Source organism: Chionomys nivalis, chromosome 17 (assembly GCF_950005125.1).
Source record: "Chionomys nivalis chromosome 17, mChiNiv1.1, whole genome shotgun sequence".
Classification (NCBI taxonomy): Eukaryota; Metazoa; Chordata; class Mammalia; order Rodentia; family Cricetidae; genus Chionomys; species Chionomys nivalis.
Genome location: NC_080102.1, coordinates 37,861,378 through 37,881,001, shown reverse-complemented (window position 1 = coordinate 37,881,001; position 19,624 = coordinate 37,861,378). Strand labels below are relative to the sequence as shown.

Below are 19,624 nucleotides of genomic sequence, written 5' to 3'. Positions count from 1 at the left end.
CATCTACTGTGTACCAGGCACCTGCCAGGTGCTGAACACCTACTGTATACCAGGCACCTGCCAGGTGCTGAACACCTACTGTATACCAGACACCTGCCGTGTGCTCAGCACCTACTGTGTACCAGGCACCTGCCATATGCTGAGCACCTACTGTGTACCAGGCACCTGCCATGTCCTGAACATCTACTCTGTGCCAGGCCCCTCACCTGTGTCCCAGACCTGACCACAGGAAGCATAGAGGAAAAAATGGCCAGAGTTCATCAATAACTCCCTCACCTCCCTGAACCACTGGCCACTCGGTAAATACCAAGTGGAGAAAGCAAAGGCGTGGTGCACACGGCTCACAGGGTCACTGCAAGCATGAAATAAAGCATGTGAGTCACGAGCGGTGGTGCACGCTGGTGGCCTCAGCACTCAGGAGGAAGAGGCAAGAGGAGGGTTGTAAATTTAAGGCCAGCCTGGGCTACACAGTGAGTTCCAGACCATGGTCTCAAAAAAGCCTGTCCCCTGTCTGTACACAGCAAGCGCTAACTCACTCTACAGTCGCGAGGTTCACCTTGATTTCTCCTCCCGGCAGCTCACAGGATGGGGCTACGAGGCTGCAGAGATCTGAGCTCTGCCCTGCCTCTTAGCTGTGTGACTTGGACAGGTCACCTTCCCTCTCTGAGTCCCACACCATCGTCCTGAAGACTGGATGATACCCAAAACCCTTCTCAGTGCACACAGTAAGAACTCAATAAGTGATAGCAGTTATAATCAATGATAGGCCATGGAGACAGGAACAAATGAATTCACAATGTCACAATGGTTGGGGAGGGGGCTGATGGTGCCCCCCAGAAGCACCTGACTCAGGATCTCCCCTCCAGGAACAGGGCAAATTGCTCAGGGTCCTGGGATCACGCCTCCCATCCTTACCTACCCTCCCCCGACTGCCTTCAGCCACACTCAGCCACACTCACCACCCCCAGCCTGGTTCCCTACCTCAGGAACCAACCACAGTCCCCCTTCTCCCCTCTGCATCTGCTCAGGGGATGGGGGAGAGAGGGAAACAAAGACTTGATTTCTGCCTTCCGTGTTTATCAATTTCCTCCCTGGCATCAGAAATGTTGTCCTCGGGCATGGGGAGGGGACACTGGTCCTGGGGAATATCATCCACCCCCCAGAAAAAAATGCTTATGAGGGGTAGAAGTGGCAGGGTAGAGATGAGGAGCAAGCAGTGAGTCTGGGCTAGTGGGATTTCTGGATAACGTGGCCAGGAGCAAGACAGAAGCTGTCAGGCACCCAACAGATTATGGGTGAGGGTGAGGGTTCCTCTGCTCCACCATCCCAGGACCCTCCCAGGATTCTTGCCCCATCCCCAGACAGCACAGGCTGCAGGAGAGGCAGGTACCACAGCTGGTACCCAGCCCATGGACTTGGCAGAGAGATGAATCTTTTTAGGCTAATAAAACGAGGGAAGCCCTCCCGTCAGCACAGTGCGTGAGCATTCTCTTCTGCATGCACATTCACGTTTGTACTGGACAAAGATGAGGAACACGTCCCAGGTCAACCCCTGCTGGCACTCTGGGAAGCCCCTGCTCTTCTAAACCAGCTCCGCCAGGAGGGAGTTGAAGGTAAAATCACTTGACAAGTGGCCTTAAGAATACCGTTTGTTCGCTTATTTATTTTGAGACAGGGTCACATGTACCCCAGGCTAGCCTGGAACTTTCTATGTAGCTGAGAGTGACTTTGAACTTTTGATCTTCCTGCCTAACCTCCCAAGTTCTGGAGTTAGAGTCCTCCCCCACGGTATCTGGTCTATACAGTGCTGCGGGCAGAACTCGGGACTTCCTGTGTTCTCGGCAACCATTCTATCAGTTGAGCGATATCCCCAACCCTGGGTCATTTCTTTATCTACAACTGCTGGTGGAATACCTACATCACAAACAGCAGGCTATGCTCCAGGCCAAGCCCTGGCAGAGGCACAGGTGGGCAGGTGGGCAGCCCTGAGGAGGAGTTGCCAGTGTGTCCACTAAACTCCCCCTACTCCTAGCTATAGCCCAGTGTCTAACACTGCAGCGCATGCTCAATTCTGCTGTGTGCCCCTCACCTTGTCACAGAACCATCACAGTGCCCACTCTATGTGCTGAGCACTTACTGTGTGCCCGGGGGGCCGCAGGCCTCTTTGTGCCAGATTTACATAACAGCCCTACTAAAGGACCACTGTTACCCCATTTTACACATGGGGAAACTCAGGCTCCACTAAGTTGGTAAATGCTAAATTAAGGACTCAAACACAACCTGGTTGCAAGCAGCCACTCCCACCCATGGTAGGGCCTTCTTCCCAGACATTTAAAGCTTGGGTCATGGCCTGGGCTGGCCTCTCTGCTCTCAAGATCACCAAGGGTACTTAGAACAGAAGGTGGTTAGGCAGCAGCTGGAGATTTAGGAAGTTCAAATCCTAATTCCACCATTCATTCATTCATTCATTCACTGTGTGGTGATGGGCAGGATCCTTAACCTCTCTGTGCCTTGGCTTCCCCTCCTGTAAAGTAGGGCTATAATAGTATCTATTTTGTTGGGATATTGAAGGCTTAATAAACACCTGGGACCTTCTTAGATTAGCGCCTGGCACAGGTATTATTGAAGCGATTTTAATAATAATAGATCCCCTCTGACTCTTGGGTTACACAAGGTCTGGGTCCCACAGGGGGTGAGAGCCAGTGTGACAACTCAAATCCTGGCTTTGGCTTCCCTGCCCAGAGCAAATTCCTAGGACCCACCCAGTTCAGACCCCAAGAAGAAAGGAAAACCTGAGGACAGTTGTGGTAGACAAAGCAGGGGACAGCATGGGGCTAAAGTCCCTAGACCCTCTCCAGCCTCCTGCACTCCCTCTCCTGGGACTGTCTCTCACCTTCCCTAATCCCACCTCAACTGTGGAAGACCACAACAGATTTCTAGGCACACCCTGTCGCCACCACACAAAAGCTCCCCTGGACACCCATGAGCCTATGTCAGGCAGGCAGGGACTGCGAGGGACATCCAGCACTCTCTTCTACGCTACCACCCTTCTGCAGAAGCAGACAGGTTGGAACCCCATCTAGAATGGGTTCCTGCATATGCACAGCCAAAAGGTACCAGGGGAACCCAGATGCCCACACTCAGACCCGGAAGCCGATCTCCAGAACCACCACCTTGGTCTCAGGGTGCACCCAGGAAGCCTGCTCTATGAAGGAGGCAATGCCTGGCTACCTCCTGCAGAGAGAGAAACAGGCCCATGAAAGTTGGGGATGCGGAAGCTCTTGCTATGCCTGAGGGGAACAGGAACCCTGCCGGACTCGCTGTGCGGGTACCCAGCCAGCTTTGTGGTGTGTCGCAGCCAGAAAAAAAAAGCTGTTGTGCATGTGTTTGGAGGGACTGAAGACAGGCCCAGTGGTGGTCTTTGGGGGGGTCTTGGGGACAGCAGCCTGGTCCTTTCTATTCACATTCTATGAGCAGGTGTCAACCCTTAAACGGGGTTGTAAACCCATACATTCTTTGGTCAGGATGCCCTCCAACCCAAGCCCACCTCATGGCAAAACTGCCCAGGCCACACACGCGTCACAGATCAACCCAGCTCCCTCCAGGCCAAGAGCCAGAGAGAAGGCTGTGGGGCCCAGAGGGGCTGAGGCGGAGAGCTGGAGACCAGATATAGCAGGAAGGAGAACCCAAGAGAAAAGTTCTGCTCAGGCCCCCGTAGCCCAGCTCAGAAACTGCTCAAGGCCTCTTCCATCACCAAATCAGAAAAGGGAGAAGCAGGCAGTCACAGGGAATGGCAGGTGAGTGTCCAGCATGTGCCCAACGGACAAAGCAGAGGCCATCATCCTATTTTATCTGCTCAGTCCAAACAACACTAATCCCCTTTACAGGTGGAGAAACTGAGGCTGGGAGTTTGATCTTCCCTGAGCCACAGAGAGGCACAAAGCTAGAACAGACCCCACATGTCTATTCCAAAGGCAGAGTCTTCAGGCCCTGTTCCAAAGGCAGTGAGGCGGGTGGGAGGAGCTACAGAGGCAGACGTGCCCGCCCACATTTCCCAGTCCTGGCCACCAGAGGCCATGCCCGTCTCCAACAACCTCAGAGCCTTACTTATTTCCCCCCCAACAGGAATCTGGGTACAGAGCTGGCATTCGGGAGGACTTATTGGGTCAGGGGTGGGGCTGGGCACTGAAGAGCATCCCCTCGGGCTAGCGAGGAACGGAACCGGGCAGCCTGCTACGGGTAGAACAGGAAATTGACTGTGGACCCACGTGCTTAACTCCTCCTGCATCATCGCACGTCATAGCCCAGGAGTTTCTCAGCTCTAATCTGTCACCCCTGCCAGCCCTCCTGAGTGTCTGGCAGGACAGAAAAGGCTCACCCGTGGCGGCTCTGCTTGTATCCGGGGCTCCCGAGCCATCATCTCTCCTCTGCTGTCAATCATTTGCGATGGGGCTGTTCCCGGAGAGCTCTGCCTCCCCACCCAATCCCCAAAGCCCAGCCCTTGGGTAAGAGGGGAAGGTCCACGTCTACCCATTCACTTCAGCCCCTGTTCTCAAGGGCAGGAGCTGGGTGGGGCTAGCCAGGGTCACACCACAAGGTGGAAGAGGAGGCCTACAGCCCCTCCCCACTCTCTCTATGCCTACGACCATTAAAGCAGAATTAACTGGGCTGTGACTCAGTGTGGCCACCAGGTGGGTGGGAGGGTAGAGCTATGGCAGCTTCTAGAATTCACCAGATGCAGGCCCTGGCAGCCCTGTGGGCCGTGTGTGTGTGTGTGTGTGTGTGTGTGTGTGTGTGTGTGTGTGTGTGGTCTCCCTCCAACTCTACCTCTGTTTATCCCTTCCAGGGCACGTCAGGCCCCCATTTCCCAGATGAGCAAACTAAGGCATGTGACATCTCTAAAGTGGACCTAATGTAGGGTGTCTTATTCCCAGTGCAGAAAACCTACCCATGGCCTTTCTTCCGCCACCCCTTCCGGTCCCCAGGGACCCTACAGGCAAGGGGGCCAGCCTCTCCTGCACACAGAGAGCGGCCTAGCTCAGAACACCCCCAGCACCTCCGCCCTCAGACTAGGGATCCTAGAGGAAGCCCTGCCCCCTCACACTGGGAACTCCCTTTCCTCAGATGAGAAAGCCAGAGTGTGACGCCCACCTCTTGCCTGGGCCCTCTGTGCACATGGCCCCCTCCTTGAGTGCAGTATGCCACACCCAGTTCCCTCGTCTCTCAGCCTCCCTACTGGCGTTCCTCCAGGCCGGGCCAGTACCAGGCAGGCCACCCTCCTTGCCAGGCCCCATCCATGAATCCCACCTCTGTTGGGTACCACAGACCCCCCTTTCTCCTCCCCAAACAAATGGGGTCTTGAGCAAGACACTAGGATGCTGCACACAAGGCCAGATCTATTCCCTGCCCTGCGTGGCTGCCAGTGGGGTGGACAGCCAAGCCAGGGAGCCATCTGTCTGTCTCAGCACCCCTTGTCCGGCTCTAAAATGGGGCTAGATGCTCAACAACCCATACTAACGGCATTAACCCCACATCCCATGGCCCAGGTGAGCAGGATAGACCTCTCCATGACCCTGGTGAGCAGGATAGACCTCTCCATGGCCCAGGTGAGCAGGAAAGACCTCTCCATGGCCCAGGTGAGCAGGAAAGACCTTTCCCATACCTGGGTTGTTCTCTCCTCTTCCTATAGAAGCTCTGAGCATTGTTCAACCCCTCCATGCCCTAGTAAAGAAGTGCTCAGACCTCAGTGGCTCAGATGCTTCCCCTGTGCTGTTTGGGCTGTGATAGCCATGGAAGGGACTCAGGGGAAGGTCCCTGGCACGCAGTAGGAGCTCAGTTAAACCAGCCTCCTACTGGATGGTGGTGGTCCGCACACCTTTAATCCCAGCACTCAGGAGGCAGAGGCAGATGGATCTCTGCAAGTTCCAGGGATGCACAGAGAAACCATGTCTCAGAAGACAAAAACAATAATAATTAAAATAAAACAAACCCGCTTCCTTCTTTCTCTTCTTTAAAATTCTCTCACCTCCTCCCCATCCTGACGTGATGAGGTGAAACTGAGCACAAGCTGGCAGGGGAGAGTGTGGCCTGTCCTGTACACTTACAATGTCCCTTTTCAGAATTCAACACCTCGGGCTGGGGGGATAATTCAGCTGGTAACATGCTTGCTGCCTGAGGATCTGCATTCAATGCCCAGAACCCTCACAAAAAGCCAAGCATGGTGGCTCTGGCTTATGATTTCGGGGCTGGGAAAGAGGAGACAGGCAGAGCTCTGGGGCTCCTTTCTGACTAACCTAGTCAAAGTGGAGGAACTCCAGGTACAAGTGAGAGAATCCATCTGAAAACCAAGGTGGATGGTACCTGAGGAATGATACATGATATTGCCTTCTGGCACCCGCATGTGCACACGCATGCTCTTTCTCTCTCTCTCTCTCTCTCTCTCTCTCTCTCTCTCTCTCTCTCTCTCTCTCTCTCTCTCTCTCTCACACACACACACACACACACACATGTGCAGACACAAGAAATCAAAGATTTAGTTCCGTGCAAGCTAACTGTGAGGGCAGCTAGACTGGATGGCTCACAGATACTATCTTTCCGCTCTGGGGAGGGGATCTCAAAGCCAAACCTGCACATTAAAGATTAAAGCCAAAAGTAGTTGTGCCCTGAAGACTTTGAGAGAGGATTCCCATTTTTCAGTCACATGGACTGAGGGCACAGAATGGTTCCATAATTTGCCTACGGTCACCCAGCTAATGAACTGCTGACTTGACTGCTTTTGACTGTTCGAAACTGCTACCACCAACTCTCCCTTTCGTCTTAAGCCTTCTTCATCCAAGAGCTTTCTGTGATCTTGCCTCTGGAGCTTGGATCAAGTCCTAACCCTGGGACATAAAGGTTCTCAGCAAGACTCTGCTGCAGTATAGCAGACAAAAGTCCATCAGCCCAAGGCTCAAATACAGGACCCGTCACCAGCTGCCCAGGCCCAGCCGGTCTCACTCCTGCCCTGTGTAAAATGGGATTGGAAAGACTGAGCTGCCCTCCCATGTGCTCATCACACAGTTAATGACGTTCTGTGTGCCAGATCCCCTGCAGGCCCTGGGACAGGGCAGTAATTTGTTCTGGGGAGCCCATACACCACAGGGTTAGGAGGTCTGAGAGTAAACAGATAAATAAAAATGTATCAAAGGGTACTGGAGAGATGGCTCAGTGGTTAAGAGCACTGGCTGCTCTTCCTAGAGGACCCAGGTTCAATTCCAAGCACCCACATGGCAACTCACAACTTTCTGTCAACTCCAGTTACAGGAGACACCCTAATGTGGACATACATGTGGGCAAAACACTAATGGACATAAAATAAGAACAAATAAATCATTTTTAAGAAAAAAAAAAAAGGTATCAAAGCTGGGCAGCGCACACCCATGACCCCAGTACTAAGGAGATGATAGAAGGGGGATTTGGAGTTCAAGATCATCCTCATCTTCATGGCAAACCTGAGCTACACGAGACCCTGCCACAATCAGTATCTTAGGCTAGAGAGACAACTCACAGGGAGACATTTGCCTCCAAGCAGGAAGACCTAAGTTCAGTCCCCAGGACATACATTTCTTTAAAATTTCAGATTAAAAGGTGCTTAATTGCAATATCACTGCTATTGAAGTAAAGACAGATGGAGCCTGGACTGCACGGGCCAGCCAGTTTAGCCTACATGGTGAGTTCTAGGCCAGTGAGAGACCACGTCTTGAAAGAAAGAGGAAGGAAGGGAGGGAGGGAGGGAGGGAGGGAGGGAGGGGGAGGGAGGGAGGGAGGGAGGGAGAAGGAAGGGAAATGAAATTGAACAGTGTCTGAGAAATGACAACCAAGGATATCCTCTGTTCTCCACACATATGCCCACACCAGAACACACAATGTGTGCAGTGTGCATGCACTCACACACACACACACACACATACACACACACACACAAACAGGCACATTCACACACACACAATAAAGACAAATTAATAGGCACTAGAGGGATGAGTCTGCAGTTGGGTACCAGTTGCCCTTCCAGAGAAGCAGGGATTAATTCTCAGCACCACTAATTATTGATGGTGGCTCACAGCCATCTATAATTCCAATTCCAGGTGATTCAACACCCTCTCCTGGCCTCCTCAGGAGTCAGGCACACATACGGTGCACATATACACATGCAGACATACACATATAATAATGACTTTAAAAAATAAAAAAGCGCCAGGAGGTGGTGGCGCACACCTTTAATCCCAGCACTTAGGAGGCAGAGGCAGGCGGATCTCTGTGAGTTCGAGGCCAGCCTGGTCTACAAGAGCTAGTTCCAGGACAGTCTCCAAAGCTACAGAGAAACCCTGTCTCGAAAAAAATAAATAAATAAATAAATAAATAAATAAATAAATAAATTAAAAAGCACTATTAGTTGGGTTCAAAGCCATAAGTAGAAAGAGTGAGGAGGTTCAGAGAGACAAACTGGGCCGTAAGGAGACCTTTCCCAAAGAAGTGACAACTGGAACAGCCAGCCAGGAAGCAGCAATGACAAAAGGACCAGCCATTAAAGTCCAGGAATGAGATGAGACTCAGAACCCAGAGACATGGGGACAGTAGGGGCTCAACACCCAGGAGCTAGGTCACAGGCCCCATCAGTCGGGGATGTCTTCCTCGTACCCTAGTTCATTTAAAGTTCTCCACATTGCACTATCCTGGCTCCCATTTTACAGGCAAGAAAACTGCAGCTCCAGAGATCCTACAGAGGGTACCACATGAGCCTGGCTGTCCCCAGCTCTGGGCTCCTGCCAGTCCCCCTGCCCACTTCACATCTGCTGAACCCTATCAGGGTCTGGTATTACGCCCAGCTAAAGTTGAGGGGTGCTTGGACCTCTTAACACCAGTTGAGGTCACCCAGAACAGCCCTCTGTCCCCTCCCCCAGGCAATGCAAAGAAGGCTGACAGGGTGAGAGGGTAAGGGGCAAGGGGCTCTCCACTGTCGAGGTCACCATTCTAGACCAGAACCTGAACCAAGATCCTTGTTCCTTGAAGACGGTCATCTTGCCTGTTCCTCAAGTATGTCCAGTGTCGCCCTTAGTACCCCCTCGCAGTCCCTTACCTTAGTACCCCTGTGGTGCCACAAAAGTAGACAGGATAGACATTCCCTAAGTGAGTTAGGTGGGCAGTGCCCCAGACCATGACTGGTTTAGAGGTCTAAGAACACAGAACCCCAAGAAGGAAGGCAGAAAACAAGGATTCGGGCAATAGCTGGGACCCCTTGGGGACAGTGCACCCAAAGCAGGCAGCAGAAGACTCTATTGCAGAGCCTACAAACACACAGAGTTCCATGCTGATTGGTCACCAAGAGACCTTGCTCCCATTCCTAGAGAACTGGGGAAAAGGACACAAGGAGGCAGATCTCTAGGGACAAGACCACTGGCCTCCCACGAATAGCAGGAAATCACATTGAAGTCACCTTTAAGAGGACAGTAATGGTGTCACCTGCTGTGAGTCATCTATGACCCAGAAACATGCTAGGTATCCATGTCGTGTCCCAAACACAGCCACCCAGGGAGACAGAAACCTCTTTCCCATTGTACAGAGCAGGAAACCAAGGCACAGGGTCACAGGACTCAAACCCAGAAGTTCAGCATTTTTCTCAACTACTTCCTGTTATTATTTCAAGGAAATGTTGCTTCCAGGGAATTCCAGGGAGTGGAAGAGACAAAGGCAGATTTCTCAGGGAAAGAGGGTGCTGGAAAACTGGGTGTTCAGCAGCCAGGGGCCTGGACTTCTTGGGTGACCTCAGACAATGAACTGCCTCAGCTCGGACCTCAAAGGCAGAAATAATGCCAGATGCCCAGAGCACTGCACTGGGTTGGCGGGTCTCCAGCATGCACAGGAACAAGAAATGAACATGTGTCCAGATGGGGACCTGGAAGCACAAAGGCCCTGAGGGGAGAGGGTAAGAGAGTCCCAGACAGGCCATGGTCCCCTCAGAAAACAAGAGAAAGCTTTGAAAGGGCAGTAGAAGGGACAAGAAGCTCAGGCTTACCCACGGGAAAGCACCCCCCAAAAAAACATCCACTTCACCCCATAACAACAACGTTGAGTGCCCTGAAGCCCCCTCCCTGCTACTAGTCCGCCACACCTTCCCTCTGCAGAAGCCCCTTCTGGGACCTGCACATCTCAGTAGCCTCGGCCCTCCACGTGGAGACCACCACATCTTAGAGACAGCATCTCTCTCTGCTTAGCAACCACCAACACTAGCCCAGCCAACCAGCCTCCTCACTGTCTCCTCCTCTCTCCATGGAGACCACAATGCCACAGCAACTGCCGTCACTCAGCGCCCGCCCCGCTTGCCTGGACAACAGCTCCCTCCACGTGGCCACCACCAACACAGCCTTGCTGACAGTGACAGCCTCTCCTCTCTGGGGCAGCCACCAACCATAGCTCGACTGGAACAGTGCCGGCTGCCTGCCTGCCTGCCTGCCTGCCTGCCTGCCTGCAGGCTCCTGGAGTCAGGCTGCTCTCCTGCCACCTCTAAAATTCAATGACAGGGGATCAGACCCCACATGCATACAGGAAGCATCTTCTGCAGTCAGCTCTCACCTAGACCCTCCGTAAGCCTGCTCTTTGGTGAAAAGCCCCCATTGGAGGGAAACGGGGCCGTGTTCTCCCAGACCTTCCAGAGGCTGCCCCCCCCCCACACTCCTAGCAAATGTAGACATCCCCTGCACAGGCCAGGGAGTGTCAGCCTCTAAGCTAGGCAAAGAGGATGGAAGCGGTGTTTCCTTCTCACCCACAGTGAAGGACTGTCCCAGCCCCCAACAGCCTGCCACTTTGCCAGGAGCCTCTGAGGCCTTAGGGAAAGGGAGCCAGAAAGAGGCAAGGTTGGGGTGCCCATGGCTGGGGGCAGGGCCTGGGACTGGCAGGAAGGGATCTCAGAGGGCTGAAGCTGGGCTACATCACAGGTTTGCAAGGCCGGGTCATGTGAACTGTGCTCACAAACAGCCACACACTCACAGTCATAAGGACCCTGTCCTTACCAGATGTCTGCCGGCAAAGGGGGCCCTTGCAGCCAGTGAGGCTTTGTCCCTGACCCGGGTCTCAAGGAGGTCAGGCAGCCCCAGCAGCAGCGGTGGCAATAGGGTCTCGGGTCCTGGCCCAGTGCAGCAGCTCCTCAGTCCTCTGCTTTGCCAGGAGGCGAGGGGGAGAGAAGGAGGGAGGGAGAGGAGGAAGAGAGGGAGGGGACAGCAGGAGGAGGGAGGAGGGAAAATGCTGAAGTCTTGAAGGGTACACTCACTTCTTTCTTAGGTTTCCCATGGCAACAGCATATACCACAAATGATATCAGTGTGAGAGAGAAGAGGCCGAGGGAAGGGAGGGGTGGAGGGAAAGGGAGAGAGATGGAGACAGATCTAGAGACAGAGATGGAGGAAGGTGGCGGCTGAGACGCTGGGAGAGACAGAGATAGAGAGATGCAGAGAGAGACAGATGAGGAGAGAGATGAAGAGAGATGGGGAGGGAAAGGGATTGGGGAGGATGGAGAGAGGAGAAAGAGATAAAGAGATATGAGGAGAGATGGGTGAGATAGTAAGATGAGATGAGAAGTCAGAGATGAGATGAGAAAGATGAAGGGATGAAGACAGAGACATATGGGAAGAGATGGCAAGAGACAGAGATAGAGGCATGGGGAGAGAGATAGAGAGATACTGAGAGATCGCACGGAAGACAGGAAAGGGGGCGAGAGCAGGGACAAGAGATGGGGGATTAAAGATGGATCATATGGCAAACTGGTTAGAGACAGAAGTAAAAAGAGCACCAGTGGGGGAGGAGCACCGGAGGGCAGGGCCTCAAAACACAGAAGGCGGGCTGGGGACTCCCCAAGGCATACCACGGGGTTCAGGGATACAGCCAGAGGCCAGGAGCCCCCAGACATCTTCGAAGTCCTGTGGCAGGAGAGTGATCAACAGATGGGAAGATTTTCTGAGAACAGAGGGTCTCCAACTCTGCTGCTCAATTCCTGACTCCCTGATGGGCACCCGAGTCAGAATGGACCTCTCAAATCCCCTTATCCACAGTCGCGGCCGCACACTGGACATACTCATCTAATGCCCACTGCCCACACATCCAGCCTTCACCTCATCTCAGTGCCCATCTGTGTCTCCTTCCTGTCAGCCATCCAAATCACCAGCAATGCCTAGCCCCTCTCATGGACTGAAGCCACACAGTGGGCTGCAGCCAGTAAGGACAAGCCCCCTGATCCTGCATGCCCCCTCTCATTCAGAAGTCCACATGACTGGCACACACCCTTTGCCCAGTCCTGCCCTGCCAGCCTCTCACCACAGGCTGACATACCTGTCTGCTCTCTACCTGCACAGACATACTTGGGACAGGGATGACGGAGGCCAAGCTCAGTCTCCGAATGTATACACACGTGCTGTGCACACACACGGGCCCCTCGCCTGTCTGGTCCTACATCCTCCATCAGCCCAGATGGCACTCCCAGACCTCCCCCGCAGGCAGGGGCTCACACCTCACCCCCTCGCCAGTGCCATTCACAAACATATGTAGACCCACCCAGCACTGGCAGCCAGCGCACCCAGAACATAAACACTGAGGCCCTGCCTGCCTGGGTTCCTTCACCCCCACCCAGAGGCAGGAAGGGTGAGCAAGACTGGGAGCTTACAGAATGGCTCCCAGTCCTAGTGGAGAGCCCGCTGAGACCCTTGGCCAGCAGGGCTGCATCCCATAGAACACACTCTAGACACACACCCACACAGTGCACCCAGACAGAACCAACACGCCCACAGAGCCTGGACTGGGGGGGAGGGGGCTATATAGGCACAAGTCCTAACACACAGCCCCACAGCTGTGTCAACACTCCCGGGAACACTGCAGAGACACACATCAGCACACCCACAGACACACACACTAACCCCCTACTGTGGACTGCTCGCACATTCAAACTTGCCAAAGGCACCCAGACAAACACGCCCCCGTGCACAGGACACCCTACAGAGGTTTCACACGCCAACACATACATGTCCGCAAGCCTGCCTACACACAGGGAACCCCTCCCAGGCACTGGGACCAAAGCATACCTGCCACCCAACCCCAGGACTCACGACCATGCCTGCACGCTCTGCAGTGCTCCCAGGGTATGCGCATTGGATCCCAGTCTGACTGGGGCACGCTCCTGCCCCACCACCTTGCGGGCCTCGCTGTGTCCCCACACCCACCCCGACCCGCCCCCGCCGGCTGCTATCCATCCTGCGCACCGAACCGAGCCCAGAGCCCGTGAAATTGGCTGCGAGAGCGTCAGCGGCTGCGGCTGCAAATTCTAAGCACAGGGAAGTAAGGCGGAAAGCGGCGGCCGAGTCGGGGGCGGGCTATGCCAGGCAGGGACGAGAAGCTGCAGGATGTGTCTGGGGCGGCGGCGACCCGCGGGACCAGCCCCGGCCCACCGAATACGCGCCTCCTCTGGGATGCCTTTCTGGCTTAGCACCCTCCGATGCGCAGCCTCAGGCCCAGCTCCGCGGAGGAACTGGTACTCTGTCCAAGGTGCTGGGCAGTTCCTCTCCAGCTCTTTGCCTCTGAGACCTAGCCTTACCAGCTGTGCTCACCTCGAATACGGGACCGCAGACTGTCTCCTCTTGATCATCTGTGCCAAGGAGTGCTACCAAGTGGCATCTAGGGGCTGTGTAAGGGGCTCTCAGAACCCATGCAGGATAGCAACCAAAGCACGCTAAAGATCGCCGGTCCATATCCACCTGCGTCACACGTGGCAGGGTTCTGCTCTTAGTTCAGGTTCCTCAGGAAGACCAGGCTAGCCTTTCTGCCTCCTCATAGTGTGGGAAGAGTCTCAGAAACCCGAAGGAACACGTAACGTACTCCCCATACACTTCACTGTCATCCAACCACAAACATAAATGAGTTGATCATCAAGGAAAGTGTTGAAGTGAGGTTCCTGAACCCTCACCCCACCCCATGTGAACTGAACTCACACTAAGCATTCAAAACTTGCATTTTAACAGGCCCGAGAGATCTGCATGCTCCAAGCCACATGAACTATGCATGATTCCCTGTTTCTCTACCCGGCACTCACAGGCCTGTGCGGCAAACCACAAGTCTAGGCTTGCCTTCTCAAAATCCACTCCCAGCTTCCCTGCCTCCACGGCCCTGGCCTACACTGCTCTCTCCACCTGGCCGAGCCCCCAGCTTCCACCACCAGACGTCGGCAACCAAAATTAAACAAGCAAAAGAGTCTCTCATGCCTCTCTGGCACAGAGCAGGTGCTGGCTCAAGGGAGTTCCATGTTGCCCAGAACAGAAGGCAACCCAGCCTCCCCCAGCCAGCCAGGGACTGCACAACACCTGCCCCCAGCCTGCAGCTCCAGCTCTTCCTGATCAGAAGACTCATTAATGAAGACTGCCTGTCAAGCAAGACCTACTGTGTGCCAGAGGCTTAGAACTCGTCTCCAGAGGTGCTTGTCTGAGCCCTGGGGCCTGCTGCTCTCTCTGGGTGAACAGTACACAGATGTGTGCACAGTCTGGATGAGAGCAACATCAACCATCCTTAGAGAGATGAAAGCAATGTGAGTTTGATGAGTGTTTTCTGAGAACCTACGGAGTTTGGCAGGCAGTGGGAGACAGACAGCAAGCAAGCAAACCTGTGAAATCCCTCCCAGGTCGTGAAAAGGGCAGAGAGGACAGGCAAATGGGCCCCGAATCTGTGTCTCCAAGACCCCAGGAGGACTGTAGTGGGAAAGAGACAACACTCAAGAGGGAAACTGAGTCAAGTCTGAGTCTTGGAGCTGGCTTAGAACAGACAGACCAGCAACCCTTGGGAGTCACTTCCCACATCCCCTAGAGAGAGGGGGTGACAGAGAGGATGTACCTTACCCTCTCCCAGCTCATGACATAACCCTGGGGGGTAGAACGTAACTCCCAGACCCTTCCCCACTTCCTGAACTGGTTCCTGTGCAGTTCAGGGGATGAGAAGTACAGGCTGGAAAGGGCAGGATGCACACACACACACACACACACACACACACACACTGCCAGGTACCCACTAACACAATGCTGGAGACATCGTGGAAGGCCAGAATCAGAGAACAGCCTTCAGGAATATCACAGGCCTGGGGTGGAGACAGAGAAAGAAATGCTGAGAAAGTTGAGACCTGGGGGCTGGCCCCACTGTCCCTACATCACACAAGGTCCTTCACCTACTGCTTCCCAGGTCCTAGTGCCCATTTACAACCAGAGAGGGCGCTAGTGACAGGCCAAGATGAAAGGACCCAGGCCCACTTGGCAAAGGTGTTTAGGAATGAACAGAACCTGGTTTCAGAGTCTACCTGTAAAGTTCCAGTCTGGATTCCACTGCTCTATGGCCCTGAGCTGGTCTGCAACTCCCTGTGTCCTGTCTGTGAAATGAGGAATAACAGTTGCTCTTACTACACAAGGATTCTGTGGGATGAAACAAGAGCCATAGATTATATCTATGAGTTATAGATTGTATATCAAACCAGGGCCTAGGCAGGGACTGGAAAGACCTTCATTGATAGACTTCTCTGAATTACCACTGTGTTGGTCAATGCTCTCTGAAGCCAACCCCTTCCTCTGGCCTGCCTAGGTGGCTCTCCAGTCGTCAGGGCCCCTCAAGGGCTTCCCGGAAACTGTATGCAGGGCTGAGCTGAAGGAAAGGGAGCTCTGTTATCCCAAGCCCAGACATGATGCCCAGGAATGGTGTCAGAGCCTCTGCCCTGGGTGTTCATTGAGCCAGGAGGAGGTTAATTTGATCAGGAATCGGCCGGGACAGCTGGAGGGAGACAACTGTGTTAGCCTTCTTAACTGTTCTCACCCAAGCAGCCTGATGGGTACGGAGGGTCAAACTTAGAAGCAGTGGACTTGGCTAGTGCAGCACAGGGGGAAGGGAGAGGTTTGGGGCAAGGGAAGGACCTGGACTCTAGAATCTTAGCAGAGGCAAGCGATGTGCAGGGCCTGACCTCACGTCAAATCCTAAGGTTAAGCAGTCAGTTCTTCCTACTTACAGAATGCCATACAACCAGAAATGGCAGGTGTGGTCCTAGCACTCCAATCTCCTTCCAAAACAGTACTGGAGTGACAAGGAGGCCACGTGGAGGAGAAAGCATGAGGGTATCAGAGACCCTAGGCCCTCCCCACCAGAGAAGGATCAGCAGTTGGGTGTGCCTGTCTTTATGCAAATCTGTGAAAGCCACAGGCAACCTCCACTATAGCCAGTAACCTTTCAACCCAGCTGCCACCCTGACTCACCTCACCCCCTGTGGCACAAAAGGTCCCCTTCCCTGCTGATCTGATGTGTCCCTGAAGCCACCCTGTGGAGGAAAGAATTCATTGACCTCAGTTTGCCTAAGCGCAGCCCTGTGACCAGCAGCCAGTCCACCCACCTATGGGATGCGAGGACCCTGGGAAAGAAAAGAATAAAATTCTTTGCAAAGTTCAAGCAGGAGTTGCCAGGGGTGGGTGGTGTGGGGGGAGGAGGAGGCTGGTCTAGGAAATGGAAGATACAGCTGCCGTGGTTGAGCTCCACCCACTGCCAGGCACCAAAGGGCCCACTGTAGTTCCTGTGACCCTATCCTTCACCTCCAGCCTCCTCCACAAGTGACAGGTGAAAGACTTGACAGGAAAGTGGGGAGAGAGTGCCCAAATCACAAAAGTCAAAAACTGGCAAACTGAGATTAGAACCCAAGGCCCCAGGCACCCTCAACATATGCCCATGCACCCACATGGACAACTACAAACATAGGTGCCCACAGTGCCTGAGCTTCTGGGACAAGGCCAACACAGACCTGAGAGGCTCAGAGGCTAGCAAGTACCATAGAGATCCTCCTGCCTCTGCCTCCCAAGAGCTGGGAGGGGTCTTAAGAAAAGGAGAACCACCGGGAAATGGGGGCTCCTTGAGAGAGACTGCTTGCTCTGAGGCCCCATTCCCTTCCTTTCTTCTTCTCCCTCCCAGGGGACAGGACCACACTCAGCCCACATGCACAGTGATATCACATGCCCAGGCCTATGAGGGTAGCCCTCACACTGCTGTCCCAGTGACGTCACCAACAGCCAGAAGCTGATGTCACAGCCCAAGGTTCTCACTGACATCACACACACTTCTTTCTCCCCAGTGTCTTCCTACTCTTCTTTTCCTGACGAAGGGATATTGGTCCAGAGGTCCCCCTATGTAGGGCCCATAGGTAGCTGAGACCGTGTGTTCACCCAGTGTGCATTCACCCACATACCAGACAACATGTACAGGCATGTGCAAGCCCACATGCCCTGCTGTTGATCTAGACATGACATGTCCCACAGGTGCCCACAGGCTACAGAAACAGCATGAGCCAAGCAACACATACACATGCAAACATGCCCAGCCCCCGCGGTGCAGCTCCTGGTGTTGAGATGCCCCTCCTCCCTCACTGAAGCCAATAGCCAGGGCTGCAGCTTCCACCACATTCCTCCAGGTACTGCCAGCAGCTGCCCCTTCCCCCCCAGCTTCTCCTCCCACAGCCTGGCCTGCTGACAGTGACATCCGCAGCCGGACACAAGAGCACGCATGCACACAAACATGCATGAGCACTCAAACACCCAAACACACACACACACACAATCAGTTCAACACCTGTATCTCTCAACAACTCAACAAGGGATCAGTGCCTCTGCAGCAACTGCAAGGCAGGAAGAGTCCAGAGCCCCGGAAAGTGCCCTTTAGTACCACATATCTCCAAAGCTGACTGAGATTCCCAGCAATGTCCCTGGCTCATTCTCCTTGGTCATGCCTGACACGCCGAGGCCTGGCAGCCTACATCCTCCATACAGTCTCCCCAAGTGCGCAGATTCACACACAGGGAGACATGCACACACACACACACATCTCAGCTCTCCAAACATTCTGAGGAAGCCCTGCTGGGCCACAGACTCTGTGTGTGTGTGTGTGTGTGTGTGTGTGTGTGGTGGTGGGGTCTATCCTCAGTCAATACACACCCCTTCCCACGTGCGTATACCTCCCCACCAGCCAACACACCCACCCTCTGCCCCCTCCTAGCCAGTTGCAGTCTGAACATACACACACACAAACACGCGAACACACACATCCGGCAGTGGCAGGGCCCAGTCAGAGCTGCAGTATGTCGTTTATGCTGGTGCCTCTGGGCTTGTCCCACACCAGCCCTTCTGAGGAAAAAATCCAGCCCCCTGCAAGGGTCCCCCATGTACCCTAACTCTGCTCCACCTACTAAATTCATAGTGCCCCCAAGGGGAAGGGGGACAAGCCGCACCCAGGCTCCCTCACCCTGAGCCAGCCACTTAGCCACTCCGTCAACCCCCCTTACCAGTGAGAAAATGAATTCCTTGACCCGCCAGGACTCAGTGAAAGGGAGATCAGAGCCTCTGATTTGCCAAAATGGGGGCCAGAGAGGTGCGGTGTGGCACTGGCTAGCAAAACCATCTTCCATCAAGCTTTTGCACCACCACTCCGAAAATGCTCACCTCGACGCTGGTCCTCCCTGCCCTCCCACCACGCCTCCGCCCAGCCTCACCCCCACCACCTCACGCAGGGTGGTCCCCTGGGGGTCTTACAGGGATCCCCAGACCAGGAGGAACCCGGAGTGACTCTCCCTGGCTCATCCTCCCCTCCCGAGTCCCTTTTCAAGCCCCACCCCCGCTGACGGCCAGGGCGCCCTCAGCTCAGCCCGGATTCCCGGGGTCTCCGCCAGCCTTGGTCAGCTCTCGGATCTAGAGGAATTCACTCACCTCCAGTCCGGGCTGAGATCCGAGCAGGATGCCACCGCCTCCGGGCAGCGGCTGCTGCGGGGCCTGCGCCGGAGAGCGAGCGTGAGCGCGGGTGCGAGTGTGCGCAGCGGCCGGCCGTGGCTCTGTGCGTGTCGTGTGTCTGTGGCGTGGCCCGGGCGTGTGTGTCTGTGAGCGTGCGTGTGCGCGCAGACACTGCCACCCCCGCCTCCCGCCGCGCAGGGCTGCCGCCCGCAGAGGGCCCGGGCACGGGGCGGGGTGCCTCAGGGGCTGGAGATCACTGTGTCTGTCTGTCGGTCCGGCCCTTCAGCCGGGTCCCGGCTCCCTTCACAGGCTTTTCCGCTGCAGACCCTCTAGCCCCTCCGCCGGCTGCTTCCACGGCCACAAGCGCGCTCCCAGACACACGCCACCGGGCGGGGGCCGCGCTGGGCTCCGGCGCTGCTGCAGCTGTGGCGCCCTGTGAGGCGGCGGCACCGCGGACCGCCGAGCCCCGGGCACCCGCCGAGCGCGCCCCCCGGCCCCGCCCCGCCTCGGCACCTCGCACCCTGCTGTGTCTCGGTCCACCCCACCACCACCTCCGCCAGCTCATTCAACAGCTGGAGGCAAAGTTGCCCCGGGTGCAGCGCCCGTTAGAGGACAATCCCATCCTCGACCCTCCTCCCCCAGGTGCACCCCTTTCTGCCTGGGCCCTGATCTGGGGTCTCATGCGTAACCGCTGACGAGCCCTGCGGTGGGGCTGCTGCGTTCCCATTTTGCAGGCCGGACAGCAGAGTGCTTGCCCCAAGGTAACCCAGCGAGTTCGCAAAGTCTCCAATTCTCTCTGCCTCCAACCAGGGCACTGACTGT

At 55.0% G+C, this 19,624-nt stretch overlaps 1 protein-coding gene across 4 annotated transcripts in view; it reads right to left on the bottom strand.

Moving 5' to 3' along the window:
* Elfn2 (extracellular leucine rich repeat and fibronectin type III domain containing 2) overlaps positions 1–19,319 on the bottom strand; it is a 50,230-nt gene extending 30,911 nt beyond the window's left edge. For 2 of the 4 annotated variants that reach the window (XM_057791973.1, XM_057791974.1), the window contains exon 1: positions 18,782–19,319. The gene's annotated coding sequence lies outside the window, so the exon portion shown is untranslated. Of the gene's footprint in view, positions 1–11,045; positions 11,186–18,781 lie in introns of those variants that run through there. The other 2 variants (XM_057791976.1, XM_057791975.1) reach the window with 2 other exon arrangements.
* Positions 19,320–19,624: the final 305 nt, after the last annotated feature.